We start from the raw sequence: 18,211 nt of genomic DNA, 5'->3' as shown, positions 1-18,211 counted from the left end.
TATTCACTTCGATTGGCTGGCGACCAATTCAGGGTGTACCCCGCCTCAAGCTCGAAGATAGCTGGGTACGCCTGCAGGACACCCATGACCGTAGTGAGGATGGGCGGCTCAAAAATGGATGGATGGAATAATGGTATTCATCCCATGTGTGGAAATGCATTGAAGCGTTATATCAGGTGTTGGCTTCTCCCCTTCTCTAAAATCAATTTAGCATTTATGTTTATTTTCTGTGGTTCAGTCATTCTGATCTTCCTGCACTGTTGCTACAATGACTTTTTCTATTCATGACGGGACTCTGGCAGCTTTTTCCGCTTCAGCTAAAGGCCAAAGCTAAAATCCGGGCTACACCACAGATTTAGGGAGCTCACTTGAATACTCCAAATTAAAATGCAATTTGATTTGCCTTGCATTTGTACCAGTTTCTTTGATGCATCTTTTTATGTGCTCTTTCTAAATAGACTTAATTAAATTACCAAATGGGAATGGACGAGAGGGCAGCACCAGGCATCGTAAGGTTGCCGCGTCTGCTGGCGCTTCAGAGTCACATATATTTCTGTGTTGGAATCTCAGCTCGGGTCCCTCTGTGTGGAGTTTCCATCTGGACCTCGTGCTTGTGTGGGTTTTCTCTGGGTACTACCGTTTCCTCGCACCTTCCAAAAACACGCAAGTTAGATTAATTGAAGACTCTTAAGTCTCCGTAGGTGTTTATGTGTGATCGTGTATGTGTGTGCCTTGCGAAAGGCTGGCAGAAAAAAGTAATTTTTTCTTTGTTTTGGTTCCATTTGAAGCAAATTCACTCTCCAATTCAGTCCGACTTCTCGCTAACTTTCTTCATTCCGCCCCAGTGAGCCTCTTCTCGTCAGTAGAGTGTTCTTTTTGTTTTCTTAGAGCGGATGAATATATTGTGGGTCTCTGTTACTTGAAACGGTATCAGATTTAGCGGAACTTCCTGTTTAAACTCCATCGTAACCTTCAGATTTGTAGATGCCAATTTCGTGCTGTACTATTTTGCAATATCACCAATCACCTTTCGCCATTGAAATGAATGGAAAGTTCCTCAATCTGTTCCAGTCTCCACAAACACCCAGAAAATTTGATGTGGTTTTCATTAAAAAATATATATTCCATTTTATAGAAACATGATAATTCTATAATTAAGTAGAATACACTGAATGGAAAAAAACATTTATTTAAATTCAATGGACACACCCACACGGGCGGGGCCAGGATTCGAACCCGGACCTCAGAACTGCAAGGACAACACCTGACCAGTTGCTCCACCCTGCCTCTGTAGTAATTTCAATCTAATTTAAATAAGAGAAAAACAGGAAGAGTAAGATACATAGTGGTATGTGGTCAGTAATAAATGTAGTCTGATTATCCGACTTCAATATTTGTGCAATTAGTGCAAAATGGAAAAAATTAATTTTGAGGACGATGTAACCGCGAAGCCGCAGTGCTGCTGTGTTCAAATCAGATGTATGCAAATGCATTCAAGTGTGTGCCTGCAGCAGTTCTCATTGTACTTTTATTTTGCCCATCTGAAGTACAACAGATCTCCGAAAACAGACTGTGATTCAATTATTTATTATCTTGAGAAATTAATTAGCTTTTTGTTGATTATGCCCTAGAAAGGAAATGATAATAATAACTCCAGCGGTAATCAAGAAAGCAGTCACTCAGACAATGGTAATGATGTACTCCTTTTGCTATTTTGGGCCAAAAACAATTCCTCTGGATTTTTCCGGTCGAATCGGCCCAGTAAGTCTGAGTCTCTGCGGTCTCCACAGTTGAGCTGTGTTGTGATCCTTCGACACTTTGGAACCGACGCTCCCTCTCAGCCCGCTTGCCGACGAGCTTCATACGCCGGAAGAGCCTGGGAGCGTCGAACTGATCCGATTTCTCATCCTCTCGATTCTAATATTCCGAGGGCCTCAAAAGCCAAGTTGGACATTTGGAGGACCGAGGTTCCCCAACGGATGAGGGGCTGATGCAAAAATCTGCCGAAATGGTAAATCTTTTATCAGTTTATGATGAATAAAACAAGTTCATGCTTGAAGGCCTCAAGCTGCCGTCCTTTCTTTTTCTTTTTTTTTGTCTCCCAAAGCAAGTAGCCTTTTGCACACTATATGAAGTAACTTTGCAAACAGAGACAAAAGATATTTTTCATCCCCCATCGTTAAGCTAATAAACACACAACCGTTCATACTCTGCTGATTCAACACAGGCTGTTTGGAAATGATAGCCCTGAGTTAGTCTTCTACTTTTTCATAGGGTGCCGAATGTGATCATTGTGTAAATTAGCTGTGCCTTTGCCAGCGGGAATTCATCCCCGTGGACGTGGCGTCCCCTCATTTCAACTCTCCTTGTAATCACAGCATGTGAGAGAAGCACACGTGGCTGGCTGGGCTGAATATGCCACGTTGATATCCATTTCAGCGGAAAAACAGGACACAATGCTGATTTTATTTGATTTGACTGCCGTACTATTGATAATTGGTGTACGATTAAGATGAAAGTGCTTCATATCTCTAAAAATGTCTTAATTGAATGGAATTTTATTTGATGAAGCGTTATCTTCTTGCTTGGCTGCTTATGTAATCTTTCAACTGACTGCAATCAGCCACAAAATATCAGCTTTTTAATTTTTTTTTTATTAAAAAAAACCAATTGCTACCAGTTTGATATAGACTTCTGAAATGTACCCAACGGAAATTTAATCATACTCTGATATTATTATGCCATTAATAACTAATGATAATCATTTACTGAAGACACTGATTATGTTAATGATTTTTCACATTATTGGGAAACTGATATCAATTTGCAGCACTTTATTTCTATAAAACTCTTCCAGTCTTTACATTTACAAATCATCACTTGTACACCATCCATCCATCCATTTTCAGACCCGCTTATCCTCACAACGATCGCGGAAGTGCTGTAACCGAGCAGGAGGAAGGGTACTCTCTGAACTGGTTGCCAGCCAATCGCAGGGCATATAGAAACAAAGAACCATTCATACTCACAGTCACACCTGCAATTTACTGTAGAATCTCCAATCAACGCATGCTTTTGGGATGTCTGAGAAAACCGGAGTGGGCAGAGAAAACCAACACAGGTGCGGGGAGAACATGCAAGCTCCACACAGGCGGGGCCGGGATTTGAACCACGGTCCTCAGAACTGTGAGGCCAAAGCTCCAACCAGTTGCGTGACCGTCCCGCCCACTTGTACACCATTCCTAGAAAATCGCATGTTGCATGATTGTTGAGCTATTTTTAGAACAGGCCAGCGGGCTTTTCATGTGGTCGTCAGGCGCTACCTGGTGACTGCAGGTACCAAATTTGTCACCCCTGATTTTGAAAATATTGCAGTATATGACAACCCATATTCATGAATGTTCTATTTAAAAAAAAAGATGAAATTGCTCAAAAGTTAGTGTTATTTTATGTGTTCAAACTATGAGTCTAACTTTTTCAAAATCTCAGTTAAACAATTGACAAAAGGATTGCATCAAGGTCAGATTTGGAAAATGGCACATGATCACAGAGAGCCAGTCATATGTGACAACTTTAGAAGGAGAAAGTTGAATGAAAAAATAATCTGATCTTTTTTGCCTGTATTTCAAATGTAACTTAAAATTGTAATTATGGAAATTTCCAAAAGCAACTGCAATTTAATTACACAATTTCTCCCAGTATTGTAATGGATTGTTTGGCAATTAAATTAGGTAATCTTGTTACATGTAATTAGCTGCTCCTCAACACTGCATATGACCTGATCTCCATTCTCCTGATGATAGACGTGGGAGTCCATGGGCTCTAACAGGTTGGTCCTGTCTCACATCACTGTCACACAAGTAACGCACAGTGACAATCACAAACGTAATGACCATTTCCCGAGATAATGTTCTGTCATTGTTACAGCTTAAGTGCCACAATTACTGGTTCCTGTCATATAACGCAGGTGCATAATGATCCTAATTTGGTGAGACAGGAGTGAGACGCTACGGGCAGGCGAGCTGCAGGATGAATGCAATCAAAATGTTCCCACTCGTAACTCGTCGAAAATGTAACCTTGTAACTGCACGATGTGCTCGACACATAATGTGAACATTTTCAGACTGATATGTTACTGACGCAGTCCGGCGAATATTGTCCAACATCTTTTGTTCTTATTGTGTTTAAATCTAAGCAAAGCGCAGTAGTCACACTTGTTATTTATTTATTTTAAATGATTGAGCAGCACATAAACAATTGCAGACAATGGGGCTCGGCATAATAAATAGCGATATTAGCCAAGAAGAGGGTGGAAACTGGTTTCCAGTGTTCCCCCGTTATTCATGGGCGCAACGTAGTATTAATACACACTGGTTACTCTGTCAAGATGCATGCCAGCGCGTACGTAAGCTACCACATGATGGTGCTTTCAGGTGGTGTGATAATTTTAGTTTCCATATGACACTGTGAGTGTACAACATCGTCGGTAATGACCGTTCTACACGAGGAGTGTGTGGGCCAATGTAAGTTTCTGCTTACAGATGTAAAATGCAATTGTTACTCTTGCCTTGTGAGTGGCATCATGTTGTAGCTTAGATACATGCTAAAATATTTGCTGGCATGCATATTAATAGTGTGTTTAAGTGTACTTTGTTGGGCAAGTCACACAACATTTGCAACTGTTGTATCTTGTTACACCACATCGTAAGGCGCCAAGTCTCATGTGGCATCTTAAGACCTTTACGATGGGGAAAATACGGTAGATAAAAAAAATGGAGAGCAAAATCCGCAACTATGCGGGGCTGCCAACATTGAATGGCAAATGGGCAAGGGTACACTGTACTGACAATGTGGTTAAACTGTGCTACGCACGATGATCTGAAAAGGCTACCCGATAACTCAAGGTGACAAACAGCCTAAATGGTCACCAGACCTCAAATCGTGAATTAAACGGCACTCCTATTAGAGAGAAAATACAGACAATATAAGGTAACATTGAGAAACAATTAAGTGTTGCTCGGTCAACAACCCAGTTATTGTGAATATGACTGATTACTGTTTCACTTTCGCTACATCCTTCATTCCAGATGTTCGCTGATCCAATCCGCTTTCTTTTGCTATTCACCCCATTGCCCCGACTTGGACTTTTTCCCCATTCTTAGTAAGGCACCGTCTCTATCTGCCCCCAGTGGCGGTGGAGCACTGTAAACATTGCAACTTCCGAAAAGGTGGAAAGTAAATGAAGTGAGTTTCCCCAGGCTGGAAAAGTTCATCGCACATCTCAGTATGTTTGCATTCCTGCTACTTTGCGACCTTTTGGAATCACTTGCTGGCAAGCTCATTTTGAGCCATAAGAACAGATTAGCTCAGTTCACCTAAATGCTTAGAGTCCTTGGGCTTTCGTTTACTTTCTTTTCCAACCTTTTCCTTCCCACACCCTTTTTTTGTTCATTATTATTTCTTTGCTGAAAGAATTGGGAGAAAATAATTTATTTAAAAGTCCAACAAATATGTGCAAAGAAAAGTAGATTTGTCTTTTGGCCTTTCGTTCACACACAAATGTACGTTTTTGTCCTGAAAGAGAACTTTTGGAAAACTGGCACAGTTTTAAATATTTACCATAATAGGGTTTTGACAAACTGAGGCAGATGTCGCTTTTCTTCAGGTTTCTGATTTTCTCAAATGTGAGCCACACATGCGTTTTCATGGGTCAGTCCAAGCTGTGAAACACCACCAGATAAATTGTGGGGTAGATGTCGTGCCCGCTAAAGGAACGATGTGTACTATAATTCATCACGAGCGCCTCCTTTCCAGTCATCACTTGAACAGAAATTTAGACCGGCAGGTATGTGTTAAGTGTTCTCTCTCACCTTTCAGTCCTGAGTCCACTTCTGTCTTAAAAACCCACATTAGCATTTTAAATGGTGCTTTGGCGTACTGATTGTTTTTCCTCTGTGTCATCCAAGGCTCAGTGTGCCAAATGGACAAAACCCAAAGAGGTAGGGAGTGTGAGAGTCTGTACCACAAATGAGTAACCTCATTTTCTGTGTGTTGCGTGGTAATAATGTAAGCATCGAAGGTTGGCCATTATGACCTAAAATTAATATCACATTAGAAATTCATTCCATATGCAGTATTAACATAAGTTTAAAAATGGTAATGGCAGTAATTCTGAATGAGTTATGTAGTCCTTTAGCCAAGACAAATTGATTTTAAAAAATGTAATGCAACTTTTGGGGGGAATTGTACAAAATATTACAAAGCGGAGAGTCACTGGTTGTGTAGTGGTACGCACGCCTGCCTTTGGTGTGGGCAGCGTGGGATCGATTGCCGCTCAGTGATGGTGTTGATATCTGCTCTGCGACTGACTGGCGACCAGTTCAGAGTGTAGTTCGCCTTTCGCCCGAAGCTAGCTGGGATAGGCTCCAGCTTTCCCGCAACCCTTGTGAGGATAAGTGGCTCGGATAACGACATGACTTGCAGAGCGGTAAACACACAAAATTGCTGACAGAAATATTTCATCTACTTTTCATGTGAGGTAAAAAATATATAGTCAGTCACTCACATTTTAAAAATGTATGGGTGTGGTCAGTCATGCCCGCAGATATAAAGTGGGATTAGGGATGGAATCTCAAGACCTTAAAATAACTGAGTTGTTATACCGAGTATGTAGTTGTTACCTAATACCATAATCATAATTTATTGACACTGCACAGACTGAGACAGACATTTTTAAAGAGGTCAATAGAGATTCCATTTCAAAACTAAATATTCATATGATCAAATCATTTTATTTCATCATGGTGTATTGTTAATCTCGCGTAATTTATGGCACTACCTATTGTCAGTCCATTGATGAAAGCTAGCAGTCGATGATATATATCTTCGTAAAGCATGGAGAGGGGAAAAGTTTTCAACTTCAAGAAAACGCAGTACCACGGGGAAAAATGACCGTTTGCATTTCGATATATGAACAGACTAGACTAGACTCAAAGAAGAGGATGAAACCGGATCCATCGTCAGAAGAAAAAGAGGAATGCACAGAGCCTACAACTGAGTATAGGGACTTTGAATGTTGGGACTATGACAGGAAAAGCTCAGGAGTTGGTTGACATGATGATTAGGAGAAAGGTTGATGTACTGTGCATCCAAGAGAGCAGGTGGAAAGGTAGTAAGGCTAGATGTTTAGGAGCAGGGTTTAAATTATTCTACCACAGATTAGATGGGAAGAGAAATGGAGTAGGGGTTATTTTAAAGGAAGAGCTGGCTAAGAATGTCTTGGAGGTGAAAAGAGTATCAGATCGGGTGATGAGACTAAAATTTGAAATTAAGGGTTTTGTGTATAATGTGGTTAGCGGCTATGCCCCACAGGTAGGTTGGGACCTAGAGTTGAAAGAGAAATTATGGAAGGAACTAGATGAAGTAGTTCTGAGCATCCCAGACAGCGAGAGAATTGTGATTGGTGCAGATTGTAATGGACATATTGGTAAAGGAAACAGGGGCGATGAAGAAGTGATGGGTAAGTACGGCATCCAGGAAAGGAACTTTGAGGGACAGATGGTGGTGGACTTTGCAAAAGGGATGGGGATTCCTGTAGTGAACACATTTTTCCAGAAGAGGGAGGAACTTATAGTGACCGACAAGAGCGGCGGTAGAAGCACGCAGGTGGATTATATTTTGTGCAGATGATGTAATCTGAAGGAGATTACTGACTGTAAAGTAGTGGTAGGGGAGAGTGTAGCTCGACAGCATGTGTAGGATGACTCTGGTGGTGGGTAAGAAGATTAAGAAGACAAAGGTGGAGCAGAGAACCATGTGGTGGAAGCTGAGAAAGGAAGAATGTTGTGCGGCCTTTCGGAAAGAGGTGAGACAGGCTTTCGATGGACAGCAGAAACTCCCAGAAGACTGGACTGCGACAGCCAAGGTAATCAGAGAGACAGGCAGGAGAGTACTTGGTGTGTCTTCTGGTAGGAAAGGGGAGAAGGAGACTTGGTGGTGGAACCCCAAAATACAGTGAGTCATACAAGGAAAGAGATTAGCGAAGAAGAAGTGGGACACTGAGAGGACTCAAGTGAGTGAACGGAGTACATCGAGATGCAACGTAGGGCAAAGGTAGCGGTGGTAAAGGATGAACAAGAGGCATATGAAGACATGTATACCAGGTTGGACACGAAAGAAGGAGAAAAGGCTCTCTACAGGTTGGCCAGACAGAGGGATAGAGATGGGAAGGATGTGCAGCAGGCAAGGGTGATTAAGGATAGAGATAGAAATGTGTTGACTGGTGCCAGTAGTGTGATAAATAGATGGAGAGAATACTTTGAGAAGTTGATGAATGAAGAAAATGAGAGAGAAGGAAGAGTTGAAGAGGCAAGTGTGAAGGACCAGGTAGTGGCAATGATTACTAAGGGGGAATTCAGAAAGGCACTACAAAGGATGAAAAATGGAAAGGCAGTTGGTCATGATGACATACCGGTGGAGGTATGGGAACAATTTGGAGAGATGGCTGTGGAGTTTTTGACCAACTTATTCATCAGAATACTAGCGGGCAAAAAGATGCCTGACGAATGGAGGAAAAGTGTACGAGTTCCCATTTTTAAGAACAAAGGGGATGTTCAGAGCTGTTGGAACTATAGAGGAATAAAGTTGATGAGCCACACAATGAAGTTATGGGAAAGAGTAGTGGAGGCTAGACTCAGGACAGAAGTAAGTATCTGCGAGCAACAATATGGTTTCATGCCTAGAAAGAGTACCACAGATGCATTGTTTGCCTTGAGGATGCTAATGGAAAAGTACAGAGAAGGTCAGAAGGAGCTACATTGTGTCTTTGTGGATCTAGAGAAAGCCTATTACAGAGTACCCAGAGAGGAACTGTGGTACTGCATGCGTAGGACTGGTGTGGCAGAGAAGTATGTTAAAACAGTACAGGACATGTATGATGGGAGCAGAACAATGGTGAGGTGTGCCTTAGGTGTGACAGATGAATTTAAGGTGGAGGTGGGACTGCATCAGGGATCAGCTCTTAGCCCCTTCCTGTTAGCAGTCGTAATGGATAAGTTGACAGACGAGGTTAGACTGGAATCCCCTTGGATCATGATGTTCGCAGATGATATTGTGATATGCAGTGAAAGCAGGGAACAGGCAAAGGAACAATTAGAAAGATGGAGACATGCACTGGAAAGAAGAGGAAAGAAGATTAGCCGAAGTAAACCAGAATATATGTGCATGAATGAGAAAGATGGAGGGGGAAGAGTGTGGCTACAGGGAGAACTGATAGAGAGGGTGGAGGACTTCAAAATTTTCAACAAAAAACAATCCAGAGCAATGGTGAGTGAGGTAAGGGAGTGAAGAAACGGGTCCAAGCAGGTTGGAACAGCTGGGGGAAGGTGTCCGGTGTGTTATGTGACAGAAGATTCTCTGCTAGGATGAGGGGCAAAGTTTACAAAACAGTGGTGAGACCGGCCATGATGTACGGATTAGAGACGGAGACACTGAATAAACAAAAGGAAGCAGAAATGGAGGTAGCAGAAAGGAAGATGTTGAGGTTCTCGATCGGAGTGAGCAGCTTGGATAGGATTAGAAATGTGCTCATTAGAGGGACAGCCAAAGTTGATGTTTTGGAGACAAGATTCGAGAGTGCAGACTTCGATGGTTTGGACATGTTCAGAGGCGAGAGAGTGAGTATATTGGTGGAAGGGTGCTGAGGAAGGAGCTGCCAGGCAAAAGAGTGAGAGGAAGACCAAAGCAAAGGTTGATGGATGTAGTGAGGGAGGACATGAGGACAGTGGGTGTTAGAGAGGAGGATGCACGAGATAGGCTTGGATGGAAAAAGATGACTCGCTGTGGCGACCCCTAACGGGACAAGCCGAAAGAAAAAGAAGAAGTCCAACATTAGAACTTCTATCAAGTCGAAGTAAATCACAATCTCATACTTATTATAGCTAGATACTGAAACATTACCTGTTATATCCCAGAAATGTTTTCAGTATAACTCAGGGCGTCCAGATTTTTTTTTCAAGCAGCCAGACTCTCGCAATCGATCGGCTGGGGAAGGGGGTGCACGCGTGCATCGCCGCAACTGCTAGAACGCGCCTTTGTGTGTGTGCACTCGACGTATTGGCCACACCTTAATCAAGCGAAGAGGTGGATGATAGTCTAACGTCTTTTTTTTGTTTTGTTGGCACTCTGTCACACGATCAACCAAAATTGCCTTCCGATCGACGCATTGAGCACCCCTGCTGTGACCGAATGTCCTTTGACATGGCTCATGATGTTGATGACTTTCGATTTAAATGCGCTCGCAGCACGTGAAGCAGCTCGGAGCATGTCCTAATGGCATCCCTTCCCAACATGCTCAGTACGATTAACTTGCATTTCCTGTGTCCGGGTGAATACTGATTGTTTAGGATCAGGGTTGTTTTATTACCAATGTTTATGAAACGAAACGTAAATTAATGTCAAAACTACAAAAAAAAAGTGAGGTCTTTCAATATCGATTTTTTTCTACCAAATAAATTTTACGCACGTGATTTTTCGTGCTAAACTGTGCAGATTTGCGAGTGCGATGGAGCGCTGGCGTGATCGCGCATGTCAAATGAGAGCGACTATAGTATTTTATTGGATGATGTATTCAGTAATGTACTGATTAATTTCTGGTATTCAGATGTGTGTCTACTCTGTGTAGCTGTTTTATGCATTTTGTTCTCTCAATACTTAACACTGTCAGCATTCCCAGTTTCCATTGATGTTTGACTTCTAGAGCCGTCAATGGCAGGGAATGTGTTATATACCTGCTGAATTGCTCTTCATATAATTAACTGCTCTCCACTACAACACGGTTTAGACTATTAGCTATTAAAAGTGTACACCACAGGACTACCGTAGGACTTATTTTGGTATTTCGCTGCTCTACATTTCATGTTTAGTAGTTAGCATGGTGTCTCTGTGATCTCCTCTTATCTTTTCTTGCTAGTGTGTCTCATGATTAGCTACTCCCCGTCCACCTTTAGTATTAACTTGTCAAAAATGTAACTTATTTACTGCCATACAGGCATTTATATGTCCCATAAATCTTCGTACATCGGAAAAATAAACCATTCTTGACATAAACCATTTTTATTTATATAATATGCTCTATTGCTTTTATAATATGCTGACTATACGTCTTTGACCACATCTTGCTCCATCCTGAACATCTTATCTTGACAATAAGTTTTTAAATGCGGTTGCAACCATACGACTGCTTCCTGAACCGCCTATCAGGATGATTTCAATGAATTGCTCTTTATTCAAATGCAATCTTTGGGTTATCTGAAATACAAAGAAATATATGTTGCAGCCATATATGTATGTCTCCTGTGCGTGGAGGCTTATGGGACACCCTATAGGTAGGACAGTGTTCAGCGATCGCGATGCTAGATGCTTGAAGCCATTTTCAAACTGAGGCAGATAGGACGACATCATCAACAAGCGTTATTGCGATCGATCGGAATCTCTATAAGACGCAAAATTCATAGCACACCCCCCTGAGGCCAAATTTATATCGTATACCCCCACCCTCCCAAGGCACTGCTATCTCATAATACAGCACTGTCCTTTTGATGAAAATATGATGACATTTGTACGATCTCGGTGTCGTAAACACGTTCCCTACCCCGAGCCTTTTTGCGGTGTAAGACGCATGACACCTTATGTGAAGGTGACACTCATCAGCACCTAACACAGTCTGCCGGGGATTTATACTTCTCACAAATTTCCCTGACGATTATTGAAGTTGAGTCTGAAGGAAACGCATGAGGTTTGGCTCAGAGGGATGACGCAATCTCTTGCTGTTTGTGCACGAGTGTCTTCTGTGTGCCTAAAAGCACCTTTCAGCTTAAGACACTTTTTGTGTGAACTTGAGTTGAAAAGAAGTATTTTCGCTGAAGGTGTCGATAAAAATCTCACTACTGAATCTTTACCTAAAGGGATTCTCTCCCCCCCACCCCCACTCCCATTTTCTCTTCCTCTATCACTGGGGAGTTTTGAAAATCAGAAGCTCTTTTACTTTTCATCGTCTTGTTCACAGTATTAAGTCAGTTATTGTAGGTGATGCATTTGGACATTCTGTGAAAAACACAATTAGTCGCTCTCACATGATCGAGAATCAGGACAGAACTGAGACTTAAATGGAAGTGATATTGATTTTCATGTACTACACTTCATGCAAGGCAGCTTTGTGCCTTTTTTACTCCTCGCAAGTACTCTTTTTTACTTCGTCAGTTAGGGCATTAAAATCATGTAAGAGAGCAAAATTAAACAGCAAATGCAGCAATCATTTTTCTCTGCTCCTAATGGAAGTCTGTTGGTCACATTTTCTGACACAGGGAAGAAATGTGGCACTTTTTCTCGACACGTTTCCAAAGGTAGTTTTTTCCCCCCCAAACAATGTATTTTTTTTTTTTCAGTCAAATCTCATTTTGCAGCTCTTGCGGGGGATGATTGCGTGAGCCTGCAGGCAGTGTTAGGAAAATGTATTCCCACCAGCTCAAAACAACTTCCAGAGATTAAAAGGATATTTATCAAAACATATATTCTGCATATTAAATTAGGTGTGACACAGAGGAAATGATGATATGAGGTAAACGGCGTTTCAAGTTTTTACGCCATAAAAAAAACATGAGTAAAAATGAAACCAAATAATTAAACTTTGTGAATGAGAGAAACAGAAAGTTTGCTGAGGAGACAAGAAAATGTGTTTTCCGCGTTTAATTTATCTGTGAGGAGCAGTGGGTGGCAAACAGGTAGCTCCAAGGGACGAAATCCAGACCCTGCAGCACTTTAGTCAAAGAGGTGGCTAAAAATGAAGTTTATACCTTGTGTTGAATGCTACTCGATTGGGTCATCATAGATACTAATAATACTGAATGAGATGTAAAAGACGTCTTGTGGTGCATTGAGATAAATTGGTGGTGTCTTAAAGTTAAATTTGATCAGTGACCCCCGTTAGTATTAATATACTTGTATATCAAATCATCTTTACCCAGTGAGATGAACTGAGATGCCATTAATCTATTCCAGCCTGTTTTTAGTTTTTTTAAGAAAAGTAGCACTCTAAGACATTGTATTTTATGAAAACATATAGTAATTCATGATTAAATAGAATGTAAAGAAATTGAAGTTTTCGTTGTAAGACCAATGCAATTTGTTCAGGCAAAATTGTGCTTGTTTTAAATGGCATGCAATTTTGTTTGGTTTTTGTTTATGTTTCACAGTTAACGTGAGTTGCCGTAAACAACTTGAAGCCTCTTTTTTGAAGAATCTGGAAAACTGCTGTGATGTTGCTGATGTGATTTGAACTTACTACCATACAGCGATTGCATCTCAAATCTTTGCTCTTAAATGAAACCCAATAAAAAATAAAAAATTAGCTAGACGATTTATGAGGCACAATCTGTTTAATACTTTATATTTTATCTAATTATGTCATCACAATATGGTTTTGTAAAGTAAAAAAAAATATATAGTGTGCTAGTTTCACATAACAGACATTACAAAATTATTTATTGAGTTTTTTAGGGACGGCTGGAAGGATTAATAACATTTGAATGGGGAACGATGATTTGAGATAACAGCAAGTGCAAGTGCTTGTACTCATATTGTGTCTGAAAGAAATGGTGTCATTGCATCCCAAGTGTTTATATTTTGGATGGGATAGTGGTTGTAGTAAGTGGTACCGGTAAGTCCCCACTGAAGTCCCAGGTAAAAAACCCATGGCCCACCATGGGAATGTAACCAGAAACATTTTTTTTTCATCCCTTGAGGAGTTCTGGGAAATTACTACTTTTGCTATTCATAATCTTACGAGATTAAACATGTGATTATAGCTAAAATACTGTGGACGGCAGTGTTTTGGCATTGGGTACAGTTACGTTTTCTTTCCTTTCCCAGCTTTGCAAATCAATAATTTCCTTTCACATCACACATTAGATGGAGAATCACAATGAAACCGAATGGACGTTTGGGGAGAAATTGACTTTTTGAAATTGATTTTGTGTACATTAAGTCATGCATCTTGGTACTGCGTGAGCATTTGGAGATACAGTGCATGCTTTTCATTGCATTGTAGTCAGCAGAAATGTCCAATTCTGGTTTAAAAAATGTGAGGGCGGGTCAGAGTAATCAAACCTGGAAAAAGAACCCACACAGGATAATTATATGAAAATGAGCTTCACATTTGGATCTGTCAGTAAATTCAGGGAAAATATGGCTTAGAACCGATGTTCAGTCCCCCTTAAATAAATAGTGCCTCCCCTCCTAGCCCCAGTCGATGAAAAGTTTTTAGAAAATTAAGCGTTCACTCCACAGAAGCGGTACAGCGGCAATACAATACCCCATATTGCGTTAGGACATTTTTATTCATTTTGGGGTCACAAAACTTTGAGTACTCAGTAATTCTTCGAGCTGAATGATTGTTGCCAAAATATGTGAGCATGATGTGGACACCATTTAGTGTCACTTCACCATCTGAAAACATCCCAAGGTACCAAAGTTGCTGAGATTGGTATTGTTTGACCCCAATCTTTTTTTACTTCTGCCCACTTGGTTGATCATGCCTAGCTTTCCTCAGTTTGGTTCTGTACAAATATTTCTGTATAAAAAAAACTGCATACCAAGTGGACACGTCAAATGCTGTCTATCCGCTATCACTACCCTTTCTTTGTTGTGTTGAATTATTAAGTTCACGGAGTTGTGATGACAGACTTTTGCTTGGGTCGATGAACCTTGTGTGAATGTAAGCTGGATCAGACTTTAACCTTTGCAAACTGTTCCATCGGGAAATAAACTGACCTGAACAATTTATCATCAGGGATATGTTGCAGAACTACACACAGTGGCTGAGAATCTGCTCTATGGAGAACAATTTTGCATATCTATAGTTTTATTTCTTCCTTATGCTTTAAACGAGAGACTGAACAACTGAAAATCTCATCATTATATTCTCAGAACTTGCTTCTATTGCATGAAGACTGTGTCACTTTGTTGAATAGACATTTCGTTGTTCCAAAGAGTGTTGACTGTCGACTCTTGCGGAGGTAAGAGTCGAAAGTCCTCTGTCAATTTGCTGATTGGAAGACAAGTTGCCAATAATGCCAGCTGAGATAAGTCGACTTGAAGATAAAAATGTCGATGCGGAGTAGAGAAATCGACCAATATATTCTGACTACTATGAACACGAAAAAATCTTGGGACTTACTTTTTTGAAGTAGTGCCTATTCTCACTGTGTCGCTGTCAAGAAATGGGTAATTCGCATACAACATCACTTTGAGGAAACGAAAAGAAGACTCCTACGATTCTCCAAAGTAGATGCGCAGCGTGCTTGCTTCAGGCAGTTTATTTGTGTTTAGTTCTAGTTTATTGTAAAACTGACATAAAATGAGAATTAAGGGTCGGTTATTGTAAAAAAAAAAAAAAAAAAAAAAATCAACCAAAGCATATAATTTCATCCAACAAAACTAGCATAATTCTAACAAACATAATATGAAATGCCCTGGATGAGCAATGTAATGGTTGTTATAAACTTTAAAACAACGGCTACTTAAGCACACCTGGAGCTACGGCACATTTCTGCAATTTCCAAATGAGTGCAGGTGCGGCTGATGAACAGCAATATTTTCAGTGAACCCCTTGATAAAAATAAGTCTTTGGACATTCTGCAATCCCACACGCGTCCTCCACTTTTTGATTAAACGGATATCAGCGCAAGCCATAATTATAGTCTGTAACCATCTTAAACAGTCTACTGTAATTACCCTCTGGCTCAAGTTCACTTCACACTGACTGTCAGCGCCAATAAATGTCTTTAAAATGGGATAATCTCAGGGACAATATAGTTGGTAGGATTTAAATGAGGCTTATTAGGAAATATCTTAAGAACAATGCAATGTATAATTTCAAGTTCAACATAAATTGCACATTCCCTGCTTCCGTCTAAAGAGCTGTTTTCCGGGAGATTGTGCAGTGAAGCAGAAAAAGCAGCAGTCAATTACATTTCGCAAAAAGTGCAAAAACACCTCACTTGGATTTAACTTGTCATGTTTCTGTGACATTTAATTCCCTCAATGTCATGTTTTTTGCTGTCTAAAAAAATTCATTTTGAGTATTTCACATCGTCGTAGTCACATAGAACCAGCACAAACACTTACAATGTATGATTGTTTGCCCTGCACCAAATCAAGTTTATCATTCCTTTTTACAAAAAGATTAACAAGAAGAATATCAGATTTGATATACAGATACTCCGGATCTTTTCACCCCCTAAATCGTATAGAAAAAGCAGTGGTAAATGTTAACAATTCAAAAAGATCAAGTAGTGTTTTAAAACAGATAGTAAAAGATAATGGACAACTGTTGAATCAGATTAGATCTATTGATATCAAAATAGCCAAAGCACACTCCAAGTACACACACAAGGCAAAATATATTGACATTTTGTCTTTTCTTTTCAGGAGTGATAATGACACATGCTGCCGCCGCTCAGTTACAAACCAGAATAAATCTTTTCATAAATCTCGGGGAAAGATGAAGTTGAAGGATTACATTAAAACATCATTCACATTCTAGCAAAACTCACTCACGGTAAGTGTGTGTTTGTTTCCAAATCATGTTGGGACATGGCGTGAAACAAATAAAAACAAAGTGCAATGATTTGCAAATACCTCTATTTAATCGAATACACTATAAAGCAAGATATTTCATGTTCGAACTTTATTTTTAGCTAATAATCATTTCCGTAATTTCATGGTAGCACTAACAGGGTCGGTTAAAAAAAAAACATACCTAAATCACTGAGACGCAACAGTAATACAACAGCAACATGGTAGCACGGCTCTAACGCTAGAGCTGCGCTAACTGGGCTGGTTTGAAAAAAAAAAAAAATACCGGTAAAAGTCACTTCCTCGGCATGTATATTCCACCGATCTCACTCTTACCTTTTCCGCTCAAGTGCCCCCTCACGGCCGTTAGAAAAAATGCACAAATTACCCACTTGACCGCATATGCCACAGGGTCGAAAGCGTGTGGAAAAAAAGTCGCGGCTTATAGTCTGGAAATTACAGTAACTTGGAATTTTATTGCTGCAACACATTCCAAAAAAGCTGGGACAGGTGGGGGAGAAAAAAAGACTAGACCGTTGTGGAATGCTCATCAAAAACCCGTTTGGAACATCCCACAGGTAAACAGGCTTGTTGGGAACCGGTGGGAGCCATGACTGAGTATAAACGGAGCTTCTCTGAATTGCTCAGTCATGCACAAGCATAGATTGGGTGAGGTTCACTTCGTTGTGAAAAATTGCATGAGCAAATCGTCAAACAGTTTAAGGACAATGCTCCTCAACATACAATTGCAAGGAGTTTAGGGATTTCATCATCTACGGTCCATAATATAATCAAAAGGTTGAGAATCTAGAGAAATCATTACATGTAAGCGGCAAGGCCAAAACCCAATATTAAATTTCCGTGATCTTGGATCCCTCAGGCAGCACTGCATCAAAAACTAACATCAATGTGAAACGGATCTCACCCTATGGCCTCACGGACACTTCAGAAACCCAAAGTCAGTAAATACAGTTCAGCACTACAGCCGTACTTGTATATGCAATTTAAAACTCTACGATGCAAAGCAAAAGCCATTTATCAACAACACCCAGAATTGCCGCCGGCTTCTACAGGCCTGAGCTCCTCGAAGATGGACTGATGAAAAGTGAGGAAGTGTTCTGTGATCCAATAAGTTCACAATTCAAATTGTCTTTGGAAATTGTAGAAATCATGTCCTCTGGCCCAAAGACAAACCGGACTGTTATGGACGCAAAATTCAAAAGCCAGCATATGTGATGGTATGTGGGTTTGTTAGTGCCAATGACATGGGTAACTTACACATCTATGAAGGAATCATTAATGCTGAAAGGTACATACAGAATTTGGAGGAACATGTGCTGCCATCCAGGCAACATCTTTTTGACGGACACTCTACTTATTTCTGAAAGACAATTCCAAACCACATTCTGCTCATGTTACAACGGCGTGTCATCATAGCAAAAGAGTGCAGGTACTAAATTGGCTCGCCTGTAGTCCAGACCTGTCTCCCAGTGAAAATGTGTGGCGCATTACGAAGCGTAAAATACGCCGACGGAGATCCCGGCCTGTTGAACAGCTGAAGCTGTTCATCAAGCAAGAA

General features: G+C 40.6%; 1 protein-coding gene across 4 annotated transcripts in view; it reads left to right on the top strand.

Moving 5' to 3' along the window:
- The window catches only part of b3galt1b (UDP-Gal:betaGlcNAc beta 1,3-galactosyltransferase, polypeptide 1b), a 47,071-nt gene that overhangs the window by 4,318 nt on the left and 24,542 nt on the right, over nt 1-18,211 (top strand). Inside the window, exons 2-3 of one of the 4 annotated variants that reach the window (XR_009798221.1) lie at nt 1,632-1,689; nt 1,791-1,951. The exons of the other annotated variants lie outside the window; for them this stretch is intronic. The gene's annotated coding sequence lies outside the window, so the exon portion shown is untranslated. Of the gene's footprint in view, nt 1-1,631; nt 1,690-1,790; nt 1,952-18,211 lie in introns of those variants that run through there. 4 annotated transcript variants of the gene reach the window in all.

The sequence above is a fragment of the Syngnathoides biaculeatus genome, chromosome 14 (assembly GCF_019802595.1).
Source record: "Syngnathoides biaculeatus isolate LvHL_M chromosome 14, ASM1980259v1, whole genome shotgun sequence".
NCBI lineage: Eukaryota > Metazoa > Chordata > Actinopteri > Syngnathiformes > Syngnathidae > Syngnathoides > Syngnathoides biaculeatus.
Note: the sequence above shows the minus strand (reverse complement) of the source record. Positions and strands in the feature narration are given on the sequence as shown.